Raw genomic sequence first — 13,329 nt, forward strand, 5'->3', positions numbered from 1 at the left:
CGAGGGTGGGCCCCGGGGCGGGGAGGGGGCTGCTTTTTTGTGCAGCACGTGGGGAAGAGGAACCCTGGCCGCTTAGCAGTAACGATCAGACACAAATCAACAGGACGCTGCTGCGCCACATGCGAACGTGCCGTCCTTTCCAGCACAGTCCCTTGTTATCCTTCATGCAGAATGCACGTCTTCATTTTGAGCTAAAAACCATTAAAAATTGATGCATCTTCCTCCCAACTAAACGTTACAAGCTCTAAACACACCGGCCCTGCTAAGCGCTGCCCTGCTAAGGGACCGGGGTGAGAGGCTCGGGCTGAACGCAAAGTCTTTTGAGTGTGTGCGTGTGGAGGTGTGGGTGAGCGCGTGTGATGTGTTTCTGAGCGTGTTGGAGGGTGTGCGTGTGCAGATGTGAGTGTGTGGGTGGGTGGTGTGGGTGGCAGGGGGGAGAAGGGGCAGGCAGGGTGGGGAGCCACAGCAGGGTGATAGGGGCCCTAGGGAGGCAGAAGGTTAGAGACACAGGAACCTCCTCTCTGGTGTCTGGCTGACCGGTGGGGAAGGGGTGCCCCCCCCCACCCCCGTCTGTCCAGGAGCCTGAGCCTTCCCCGGCCCCATCTTCGCCCTGGCAGGGAAGAGGGCTCCCCCAGCCCAGGCTGACTGCCTCCTAGGCCCCAGTCAACGCTCACAGCCTGGAAAGGAGGAGGTGGGCAACTGGTGGGAGGCTCCATTAGCCGAGTGATGGAGCGGAACCGCCGTGTTTGCTCAGCGGCTATGAGAGGAGAGAGGCTCTGCGTCCCTCAGGCCCAGCCGAGACAGGCGACAGCAGCCAGTGAAGGAACAAGATAGGGAAGGGGGTGCCAGGAAGGCTCTGCAGGTGTGCACGTGTGTGTGTGCGCACATGTGTGTGTTGGGACACCACGTGTGACTGCTAACACACATGCACGGCGCTAAGAACATGTGTGTAAACAAGTGAGTAAATATGTGTGTCACACAGCCACCTGTGGGAACACGAGAAGCCCTGGGAAGAGAGAACTGGGGGTCTGAGCCCACACCGCTTGTCCAGGACGCGGGGGGGTGACACATAAATACCCCGTACATAATAGTGAGCGGGGACAGACACCAGCACCGGTCACCTGGCAGAACCACAGAGCCTCGAAGGCAGGAGAGACGGCAGACCCCCAGCCCCCCCTGCAGCATCATGGTCACCTTCTGCCAGTCCCTCAGGCGAGGGGTTCCCTGCTTCCTGGGGGGTGCAGGACAGAAGGAAGCATCAGGAGACCTAGTGTCTCTCCCCTTCCTTCCACACTTTGGAAAGTGCCTTTGCACCTCCCAGGGTGGCCCGGGGACCTTCTGAGATGCTTGGAGACTCAGCCTCTGAGCCCGAGCAGCACGAAGGGTCCAGTGTGGGGAGGAGAACGTGGACTTTGGAACACGGGGCTGGGTTCCAACCTGGCACCTAGAGCTCGGCCACCCTGGGAGATGGGCTCGGGCTTCAGATATCATTTCCTCAGCTACAAAGACAGGGTGAGGTGGGAATGAAATCGGCCACCACGCGCCACACGGGAGTGGGCCCTGGACACACGTGTGGTTTTCTCCCTCGCTTCTCCGCAGCAGGGCCGGCCGACCATGGGGACAAGGTCAGACCTCATGTCCCCGGAAGGAGGCCATGGCACGGGCCAGGAAGTGAAGGGCCTTTCGGAGAGCATGAGGCCGGGGAGCCTGAGGCCCAGGGGTTCTCCTCCTGTCTCTGCCTGGTCCCCAGAGAGACTGCACCGCTTCTGCCTGTGCCAAACTTACCTGCGTGAGCGGCTCGGCTGCCAGTGGATGGGAAGGGCTACAAGGTGGAACGTGTCTTGTCTGCCTCTGTATGTCCTGCCAGGCCCCACAGGCCCTGCGCCCTGGGCTTGGCAGCAGGGAACTGAGAAGGTGGGGGTCTCACCAGGCCCTGCACCCTCCCCTCCAACAACTACGTCCATCAAGCCCCTCTTCTTCAGAAGGGAGGAGAGAGACACAGAAGCATGGGGCATGCCAGTCAAGGCCAGAACTCCCCCCACCCCGGGGCCTGAACAGTCAGCGGCCTAGGGTGGGCAGGCCTGCTGTCACGGCCTGCTCCCAGGAGGAGGCAGACGGCAGCCTTGGGCAGATTCTTCACTGGGGCTTCTTCCTTGGGAAGGGGAGTCCCATGCGGTTCAGACCTCCAGAGAATCTAGCGCTGGAGAAGGGCCTGGAGATTACATCCCTCATTTTTGCAGGGCCGGGCAGAAGTTGTCCCCTGTATCCAACTTTGAAGGTAACTAACTTCAGTGCTAAATGCTGGGAATACCAGATGAATAAAACTCAGCCCTGTCCTCAAGGAAGATGACAAACTCAGGCCTTCTCAGGGAGAAGATGGGATTCTCCCCATTGACAGCACCGAGGCTCAGAAATCAACTTACCCAAGCCCTCTCTGTGAACTTGAACCTTGACTTCCTGGCACCCAGCCCAAGGCTCTTTCCTTCCTAACAAACAACCCGGCTCATGGGACTAATTGTGGAGGAAAGATATCATGAAGGCCCTGGGCCCGCAGGGTGGGAGTGTGTGCCAAGAGAAAGGAAGGAAACCTTCCTTGGCGTTCTACTAAATGCCACACTGAATTTCATTTCATGCTCAGCAGTGTAAGGTAGATACTATTATTCCCATTTTATAGATGAGGAAAGTGAGGCTGAGCGACATATAAGAGATTGCTTACTCACACTTTGTCCAGTTTCCCCTTCCCCGTAGGATAGAAAGAGCTGTGCCCTCAGGGAGCAGAGAATTTCATCTGGGGCCAAGGAGAGAGCTGGGACAGTCAGAAGTCTGGGGACCCCCTGAGCGGTGGGAGTGGGAACTGGCACCGGGAGGAGGTCAGTCAAGGAAGATTCAGTCTGTTCACCCCATTTCCATAAGTGCCTCCTTCTTCCCAGATGCTGGACAGACCCTTGGGGAAAAAGATGTGTCCTTCACTTTTCAGATGAAGATGCCCATTACCGCCAATACCTCTGACAGCTCATGGTCTCCAAAAACTAAAGTGGGTCATGCAGATCCCAGGGGCACAATTATATTCCTTGAAGAAGCCAACTTTCTCCTGCCTGACCTGGGAGCCAGAACAGACATGGGAAATAGGGACCCAGGGGGCCAAACCATGTCCTCAAAATGCCAACAGGCTGGAGGAGGGAAGAAGAGATGCAGGAAAATTCCAAGTGGGAAAGTCCAGGTTGGATTCTATGTGGATCCAAACCTGGGAGGCAGAACCACTGAGGAAACAGAACCAGGTCAAGCCCTGGGGGGAGTTACATGTGCAGATTAGCACCTGGCCTCTGGGTCCACCAGACTTGGCTTTGAGTCTCAGCTCTGCCACTTGCAGCCCTGTGAACTTGGGCAAGTAGCTTAACATCTCCAGGTCTTGCTTCTCCATCTGTGAAGTGAGAATGAGAACAGTGCCTGCCTTGTAGGTTGTGAGGCTTGGAAAACATAAATGTAAAGCATGATTTTGTGCCCATAGCCCATCCCTGAGGGCCTGGGACCCACAAGGAGCACACAGGGCCAGCCCTGGGGGGGGGGTGGGCTTCTAAACACCATACTGTGGGCCAGGTTGAGCACAGCACCCTTCTCTGTACTTCCTGCAGACTGTAGGCCTCCGTGCTGGCAGCCAGGCCTCTCTTAGTAAACCGTCCTCCTCCATCCCATACCCTCAGCTCCAGCCCAGCCAGCCTGTTAAGGCCCAGCTCTGGGCTGAGTCCTGTCTCTGAGCCACTGCACTGTCCTGGGTCCAGACAAGCCCTCCTGCCTCCAACCGGCCCTCGCACACAATCACACTGCCCATTGCTCAGCATCAGCCTGGCTCTTGGGCTGGGCCCTCTGGGGCTCCATTTTGTTTGCTTGAGTTTTCAGGTCATTCCGTGTGGGGACTGATTGGGTCCTCCCCACAGAAGCTAGCAGAGTCTGCTTCTTCTTCCTCTGGCCACTGCTCCCGTTCTGCAGTGACAGAGCTTGGAGGCAATGAGGTGAGGTTGTCCCGGCACCCCAAGGACATCCCAGCTGCACCCTAGCCATGCCAGTGGGCCACTGAGTGGCTGTGAGGTCCAGCAGGTGGCTGGTAGGCTGCTGAGAATGGGAGCTAGAGGGAGAACTAATGTCTGGGAGTCATCAGCACAGGTGGCTGGGCAGGTTGGGGTCGGGGGCGGTGGGAGAACAGTCTCCTGGAGAGAAGGAAACAAGAGACAGGCTCCGGGGAACATCAACGTTCAGAGGATTCGCAGGAAAAGGTGAAATGCAGGCAGAATGAACAGCCAAGGATGGCAAGAGAGCCAGGAGGAAGAGAAAACTGACCTGTGGTGACAGAGGTGACACAGTGGTGGGCAGTGACAAGGCAGGGGACATAGGCAGCCTTTGGGGTGTTTGTGCAGGAGAATATACCAGTAAGTCGTGCGCATTGTTGAACCTAAACTATACTTCAATCAAACAGAACAAAGAACGCACAGAGGAGAAAGTTCTCCAAGCTAATCTTTGGTCAGTGCTCCAGCCCGGCACTTACGCGCTCTATTTGGTCTGCAAGAGCCTGACTGGGGGGCCGGCGTGGGAGATGCCATGGGCCCCGCCCAGGGCACCGGGCTCCAGGTGGTCCACCTGCGTCCTTCATGATGTGCAAGTGATCCTGCTAAGAGACTGGGGAGCGAAGACACAAAGAGCCAGGAAGCCTCCCCAGAGGGACGACTCCCCAGAGGAGCCCTGAGCCAGGGACACGAGTGTGGGCTTAGAAGAGGCCGAACAGCTCTAGATGACAAATCTGGCAGTGATGGCCGGGGTGGGTTTCCGACAACTGTAAGACAGGATGGGACCACTCACCCTCACGGCCCTGGAAGGTGCGGGAATGACAGCTGACCTAGGCAGGTCACTGCCTCTGGCTCGAGAGACCCCACCTTCTTCTTGCTGTTTTAAAAAAACTTTTTAAGTGTATGTACGTATTTTTGAGAAGGAAAAAGCACGAGCATAAGTGGGGGAGGGGCAGAGAGAGAGGGAGACATAGAATCTGAAGCAGACTCCCGGCTACAAGCTGTCAGCACAGAGCCTAACGCAGGGCTCGAACCGTGAGATCATGACCTGAGCTGAAGTCGGACCCTTAACCAACTGAGCCACCCAGGCGTCCTGAGAGACCCTGCCTTCTGGGACGTACTCCACAGAGCCCAACCTGGGGCAGGAGAGCCTCCTTGGCCCAGGACACCAGAGGCTTCTAGGCTTTCTCTCACAGGAGCTGAAGCATCGCTCAGACACTCACCATTGCCAAGCACATAGAGATGGGCCCTACTGTAGCCAGATGTAAAATGCACAGGTGTCCTGCCCCTCTGCCCTAGGCCTGGAGGAGACACAAAAGGAAGTGGGCATAAGATCCTCCCCCTCGCACAGCCAGGTGGCACTGAGCCCCCCAGAGCACCAGCTGGATGAAGCCCATCTACCCTCACACACAGTGTCCTGCAACCTCGGTACCCAGCCGCCCACGTCCTTTCTGAAGGTCCACACATAACACATGTTACAGCGGAAGCCACTGAGAGCCAGAGGGAGGAAGTGACTTGCCCAAGGTCACAGAGTTCATTCCCAATTTAGTGCTCTTCCAAGCAAGCAACATCCTCAGGCTCGGTTGGAGAGTTTCCCAAATAGGCATGAAGTAAGCACTGGGGGTTTCGATCTCCCTGTGGGGTGGCCCAGGGTTAAAACTTTAACTGGAATTCCTGGTGTGGTTCCCATCAAACCCCCAGTCCCTGGAGCAGGAGGCAGCATTTAACACTTTCCCTATACAGAGCTGGTCTGTTTCAGTATTTCTAATTTTCTGCCACATATTCATTCACGCTTGTCACATATGAAGCAGGAAGGGCTTCAGGTACCCGACTTCAGTTTTTTCTACCAGCCCTCTCGCCTCTTCTTGGTGTCCCACTCCCCCAAGCAATGTTCCCTCCGAGGGGAGGACCACAGCGCATTTCCTTGAGCCCTGGCCCCGGACACCACGTCGTGGGTCTTGCACTTCCCCTCTCCGGAGCAGTGTGAGGGCTGGGGCAGGAGATGAGCTCTTTATTGGGTGGGGGCTCCCCCATCTCCCGGCGGAGAAAACAGATGCAGCCTCAAAGTGGAGGAGGGCTACCTAGTCAGCGCTTCCAAAAATCCTGATAGCATGGCGGTTTCGTGAGGTACTGAGCGCCCTGTCACTGAGGGTGTTCAAGCTGAGATTAGACACTACTGGAAGGGATGCCGTAGACAGGGAAGGGGACACAGCATTGGCCTAGATGAACTTCAAGGTCCCCTCTCCAAACCCAGGAGCCTCCAAATCTCTGACACCTCCATCCCGCCCCTTGCCACCAATTGGCCTCATTCGCCCAGGCCCGGCCAGCCCCCCAGGGGCTTTGTCCTTAAGAAAGGCCACCATCCAATTCGTGGGGGAGCTCAACCATCCTTTTTATAACATACCACTCTTGGAGGGACAGCTCAGGGTGCTGAAATTAAATACAAGATGGAGACCAGACTCGAGAATTCCCTGAGCAGACAAGACCATTTAGGCCACATCAGCAAAACTAAATCTAGCTTATTTCATGAACATAAGCAAAATTTAACTTAGATTAGTTCTTGTGAATGCCTCTGATAATCATAAAAAAAAAAGTTGTTCTTCCTAAAAAGGGTATAAGACAATCACCTTTAACCAAGCCCCTGCCAAGGGGAAAGCCCACAGTAATAAGCCCTTGCGGTAAAGGGTAAACAATTTCCTTCCCATTTGATAAGCTATCTTGTGCTGTCCTGTCCCTGAGCTTCTTATCAGTCTTTGAATTTAAAAGCTCCCAGTTCACGAACTGTTCTGAAATGCACAATAAACTGTTGCTAAATACTATTTATTGATTTGGTGCTTTAAATTTTTGCTGTTTCTGGGTTTTTGATAGGGGTTGGAGTAGGATGGGGGGGGCGACATGGGACAAAGGACGGCATAGCCCGGAAGAGGCCAGGTCCCTGCCCAGAAGAGGCCAGGTCCCGGGTCCCTGGGGAGCGGGGGCAGGGGCGGGGGGGGGGGGTACCCGATTCCAATGTTGCCACCACCAAGGGTGTCTAGGGGCATGCCGCAGGCTGAGTCCTCGTGAGCGGGGTCTGGACCCAGAGAGGGAACAACAGCCTGGCGCTGGCCTCCCCATCGGGGGTGGCTGTCGAGTGAAAAAAGAGCCAGCTTAGCTCTCCGAGGTTCATTAGAGAAAAAGGTGAATATTGAAGACGTGTCATGGCAGGCAGCTCATTAAGCCCACGGAGCTTAAAAATAGTGAGGCACGCAGGCATTGAGGGGGAGGGGAGCCGGGGACCGAGACTCCAGCTCAGCACACCAAAGGCAGGGACAGCGAACCCTGGAGGCGCTGAACCCATCAGCGGGTAAGGAAGGCTGCGTGGCCATCGCTGGATCGCTCCTGGTAAGCTTGGAGCAGGCCGCTGTGGGAGACGCCACACCCTGCTCAGCCGAGAGAAGGTGAGCCCAGAGGATCACTGAGCTCCAGGCAGAGGCAAAAAGAGATGAGACACGCTGACACACACCTGCCCTGTTCAGATGCTACCTGTTCAGAGAGCCTCTACTTGGTTTTTCTGGGTCTGGGCCCCCCCTCAGAGGCCTTTATAGCACCTCCCTTACGGGCCTGCTGTGCAGGCTTTGGGACTAGACAGCCTTCCCTCAAATCCTCCCGCTGCCACCTGTCAGTGTGGTGACCTCGGAGAAAGCACTCCCCTATCCTGGCCCATTCTCCTCTTCCATGAGATGGAGACGCCACTGATCCCCAGCACAGCGAGTGAGATGCACTGTCCGTTAGGTGCTGGGACTGCAGCAGGACCTGTGACGGCAGGTTCCAGGAAGCAGGAAGTTCCGAGTAAAAGGAGGGCCCAGGAGAGGTTGTGGCACTGCATGGAGGGCGCAGAACAGCTGCGGCTGGCTTGCTTGGTGGTGCCAGATCGGGCTTCGAAAACACAATTAACGCTTTCACTGAAAAAGGGTGCAAGAGTAGGGGAACCAGATTCAGAGCCAACTGACACATACGGGACACTTAACCGCGCGCTCAGCACTTTGCCATAAATAATCCCAAGCCAGGAGGTGGGCCAAGCACCAGACGCCAGCTAGGTAGTTGACCGGTATGAGGGCCGCGTTGACTCCAGGGAGCCGGACTCCAGAAGTGCAGGAGTCCAGAGGAGGGGAATCAAGAAGGAGGTGGGGAGATCACCTGAAGGTCAAATGGCTCTTTCCTGGCTTAGCTCATAGGAGAAGGTCCCCGTCCCATGGCAAGGGCTCTATGATGACAGGGGTCAGATTATGGGGGGTCTTGCCCACCACCCAACTCAGCCCCAGCCTGGCTTGTTACCACACTGAGTGTTGTTGAGCAGCCACGGTGACCTGAGACCCTGGACATCTTCTCCAGGCTTCACTCCTAGGGAGCTTGGGCTGCTGAGGAGACAGCACGGAACTTACATAGGATATAAGAGCCGCACCTTAGGGCCAATTACTCGAGCTCCTTATAGAACAATGGGACACGAAGGCCCAGAGAAGGGATATTACTTTCAAGTCCAAGAGCGAGTCAGAGTGAGAATGGACACTTTCCACTGCGCCGCACTTCCCACACCCCGGCCCTGCCTCTAAAATTCCACACTGAAATCTTTATATGCTGGGGGGACTGGACAGAGGCTCAAAGGGTCACAGAGGCCCCTACAGCCACACAGCAGGTCAGACAGAGAAATGCAGGGTGTCTGGTGGTCTTTCCAAGGGCACAACATTTACTGAGTATCTACTATAGGCCAGGCAGTGGGCCAGCAACACGCTCCTACCTTATCCCATTTACTCCTCGTATATAGAAGCAAGGTGGTATAAGAGCCACCGCCCCAGACTGTCGGGCTCAAGTCCTGACTCTGTTAGTTGAACGTCTTTGGACAAGTTATTTGGTGTCCTGAACTTTGGTTTCTTTATTCTGTATAATAGGACTAATAATTGTACCTCCTCTATAGAGTATGAGGAGATAATCCATATAAAATACATACAAAAACACAGTGTGAAAAAATTTAGCTTTCAAAATAAGCATACCATTTGAATTGACAAATCACTGAATTCTACTCCTGAAACCAATATCGCCCTGTATGTTAATTAACTAGAAGTTAAGTGGAAATTTGGAAGAAAAAAAAATAAATAAAGGCTACCTAAAAAAAAAAAAGTCATTTTGAAATTTTAAAAAATAAATGAAATTAAAAAAAATAAGTATACCAGGGCACCTGGGTGCTCATACCTCAGTCAGTTGGGCATCTGACTTGGACTCAGGTCACAATCTTACCGTTCAAGAGTTCGAGCCCTGCATTGGCTCTGTGCTGACAGCTTGGAGCCTGGATCCTGCTTCTGATTCTGTGTCTCCCTCTCTCTCTCTCTCTGCGCCCCCCCTCCACTCATGCTCTGTCTCTCTGTCTTAGAAATAAATAAACATTAAAAAATTAAAAAAAAAAATAAGTATACCATTTTACTCAGCAATTCTCCTCCTGGGTATGTGCCCAAGAAAAATGAAAATATATGTTCTCTCAAAAGTCTTTACATGAAGGGCGCCTGGTTGGATCAGTGAGTAGAGCATGCAACTTTTGATCTTGGGGTGGTAAGTTCAAGCCCCATGTTGGGTGGAGAGATTACTCTCAAAATTTTTTAAAAACCTTTACATGAATGTTCATAGCACTTGTAATAGCGCATAATAGTCAAAATCCAACCCAAATGCCCATCAGCTAATAAAAGGATAACACACTGTGGTATATCCATACAATGAAATATTATTCAGCAGTAAATAGGAGATAGTGATGCCTGATGCACTGTGGGACAGTCCTGACTACATGGTGTAAGGGAAAGAAGCCAGACACAAAAGAACACGTATTATACGCTTCTATTTATATGAAATGTTCCGAAGAGACAGATGTACAGAGGTAGGGAATAGATAATCATTTGGTTAGGGCCTGAGGAAAGGAAAAATAGGGAATGACTGCTAATGCATACAGCTTTTCTCTTTGGGGTGGGAAAAAAATGTTCTGAAATTAGATTGTGGTGGCGGTTCGCACAACTCTGTACTAAAAACCACCGAACCGTGTACTTTAAATGAGTAGAATTGTGTGGTATGTGAATATCTCAATAAATCTTTTTTTTTAAGTAAAAAATCGATATGCCCCCTATAAAGCAAAGAGTGTCCAATCACATCTGGGGAGGAGGGTGATGAGGTTCAGAGAGATCCAGCACTTGTCCAATAGGGCCAGCAGGTCACAGGATCTGACTTCGGGCTTTATGTTATTGAACTCGAAGTCCAAGACTCTTTCCTGAAGCTTCTCCCAAGACCCAATCCAGCCTGGACTCCCAAATGTCTTGGGAAAATCTTCCATTCTTTCCCTTGGCAAGGCTACTCAGCAAATTCTCCTTGCTATCTAATCTAAGTCCTTCCGACTTCCTGAGGTATGAGGTACCGGGAAATTTGAGGTCAAGGCCAAGGTCACAGGAGATAGGCACGAGGCTGGGACCCTGCATTTCTAGCCAATGCCTAATGCCTTCTTTAGGAAACCTGGGAAAAATGGAGCGGATGAAATACAGTGGACTCTGAGGCACGAGCTCACAGCTGACTTTGGAGGTGACCTTGGCAAAGCGACCTCATCTCTGGGGCTCTTGGTAAAATGATATTTGGAAAGAAGCTCTGAGGAGGGCTCCAGAGGCAACATTTTTAAGGCCCTGAGTGATTCTGAAATAAAGTGGCCTCCTCTCTCCACACCTGCCACACCCCAGCTGGGAGGCCTGTGGGATAGTGGCATCACTCTGTGGCTGGCATGGGTACCTGTGGCGTGCTCATCCCTGTGGTCTTCAGCAGAGAACTCTGGTGACGACACCTGAGACTCCTCGCCTAATCATCAACCCAGTACGACCAGCAGGCCAGGCTGGCATCATCTCCCATGCTGGGGAGGAGACGGGTGAAGGAGGGGATAAGAGTGCTATCAACCAGAGCCCTTGACTTCCTTGGCAAGACAGGTACTGGATACAACATCAAGTCGATGTCCTGCTTCCAGGCAGCCCCCTTCCCTGCCTGCCTGACCTGCAGAGAGCCTGGCCAAGGGTGAGAGGAGGGCAGAGCTGCCTACTTTGGCCATCCGAGGGAAGGCATCCGCCCCGTCTGTCTGGGGCTCCCGGCCAGGGTGTTCCGGCTGGAAGGAGATGTTCTCTCCAGCCCTCCTGTTCTCTGCTTGCACAACAATGGCCTGTGTCCAGAAACTCTCCTGCCCCATGGCTGAGAAGCTTGTACAGACACAAAACCACCACCCCGCTTTTCCTGGCCACATGAAAATGAGCAGCCACTGAGAGAGGCCAGATTCAGCCCAGAGTCACCCAGAGCCCGAGTGGCCTCTCTGGAGAGCGGCCCACTGGGTTTGGTGCCATTTGGAGCAAGTTCAACAGGCCGGAGCCTCAGCCTGCGTGTGTCCCACATGTCCCACGTGCATGTGTCCCACACGGCGACAGGAAGACACCGATGTGTGCATCCCCCAGGCCAACCAGGTTTTCTCACCCACCTCACTCCTCAGGACATCTTGGAAGAGGTGACAGGGACAGTCCTCTTTCTCCACATTTTCGAATGGGGCCAAACAACTTGAGTGGGACCATGTGTAGTAACTTAGCAGTGAATTCATTGGATTTCAGATCCTTCAAATCAAATACAGTCACATCCTTGCCTCGTCCACCCCTAGCTCCAGTGTTATATTTCTTTTTCTATAATATATCCCTTTCGGTTTTAAGAAACACCATAAAAATATCTAAATCTTTTTTTAATGTTTATTTATTTTAAGGAGGGGGACAGAGAGAGGCAGAGAGAGACAGAGAGACAGAGAATCCCAAGCAGGCTCTGCACTGTCTGTGCAGAGGCAGATACAGGGCTCGATCTCACAAACTGTGAGATCATGGCCTGAGACGAAATCAAGAGTCAGATGCTTAACCGACAGAGCCCCCCAGGTGCCCCAACAATAGATAAATCTTTATTAGCACCGCATGCCAGGTGCTTACTATTCTTAGAGCCAACCTGGCGCCCTCGCATCTGAGCTCCCAACCACTGTGCAAGAGTGCCAAGTATCTGTGAGGTACAAAGAACTATATATTCCAAATGCACCAAAAGACGGGCTGAAGTCCCACGGCAGGCTCAAGAGTGCCTGCTCAAGACAGAGCCTAGGACCAGAAAATCCACTGCAGAGAAGCTGAGCTGTGCTCTTGCCCCGGGGCCAGGTGCTGGGGGGTGGGGGGACCCTGAGGACAGGCTGCAATCTGTCTCTGAGCAGCTGGCTGCCCTGGAGTCCCAGCCCCAGCCAAGCAGTAGGGAGCAGGCTGCAGGCAGGCGGGGTGCCGGCCCCACAGTGAGCAGCAGCTGTGGGAGCCTCTCCTGCAGCCTAGCTGCTTATAATACTGCAGTGTCCCTGCGGGCGCGGGGCTGACTGGGTGGAAGCCCAGGGCCCTCCTTCTCCCTCCACCCCACCCCCCCACACCAGGCTCAGTCACTCAGCCCCAAGCCCACAGCAAGCAGCAGCAGCGCTGGCGACCCCGTGATGGGAGGTCACTCTGGCTCTAAGGTCTCCAGGGACTACCGGTCCCGCTGATCAGTTTGGGAGCCATGGCACTGCATTTAATCTCAGGTGGCAGCGCCGACCTCCAGGAAGCCTGTTGGAGGTGGGGGACAGGTAAGAAAGCTAGCTCTTTGCCAGAGTGGGGAGGCGAGCTGGATGGACCCACCCCCGCTGTCTCCCCCTAGCAGATTCACGGAGGGCTGGTGAGTCCCAGGCATGGGAAGTCCTCCCTTGTACCTGGCAGGAGCCCTTCCTGCTGCAGTATAGCCCTGTCGCCTCATACCAGGAGTGCTTCTGCTTCCCTATGCACTCTTTGTTAAATCTCGCAGATGCGACTCCACCAGCAACACAGCGATCACAAAAGCCATTAAAGCAGCCTGCAGCTACCGTGGGTTCAAGAATTTCATCTCAATTGAGGAAAGGCTGGGGGCTTTCAGCCCTCCTCCCCTCAGCCCCTACTCAACTTCAGGACCCAGAGGAAGCAGGATGCAGAAGGGAAAGAAATGGAAAGATAGCAAAACAAAAGCATGGGGGGAAAAATCATTCACAGCCTCTCTTGACCTGCCAAGGACTTTTTCCACATCTTTCCCTGGGCTCAGGGGCCCAGATAAGGAAGCAAGGCTGTCTCGCAGCTTCTGCATGGCTCTGCCTGAGCTTTGCTCAATGGGCCATCTGCTCCGAAGCCTCTCTGCAAAAGCTTTAAAAGTCCCATTTCTC

At 53.8% G+C, this 13,329-nt stretch overlaps 1 protein-coding gene across 5 annotated transcripts in view; it reads right to left on the reverse strand.

Annotated features, from left to right (window-relative positions):
* Positions 1-13,329, reverse strand: part of SYT2 (synaptotagmin 2) — a 105,291-nt gene that overhangs the window by 23,141 nt on the left and 68,821 nt on the right. The gene's annotated exons all lie outside the window — the stretch shown is intronic.

Source organism: Suricata suricatta, chromosome 3 (genome assembly GCF_006229205.1).
Source record: "Suricata suricatta isolate VVHF042 chromosome 3, meerkat_22Aug2017_6uvM2_HiC, whole genome shotgun sequence".
Taxonomy (NCBI): domain Eukaryota; kingdom Metazoa; phylum Chordata; class Mammalia; order Carnivora; family Herpestidae; genus Suricata; species Suricata suricatta.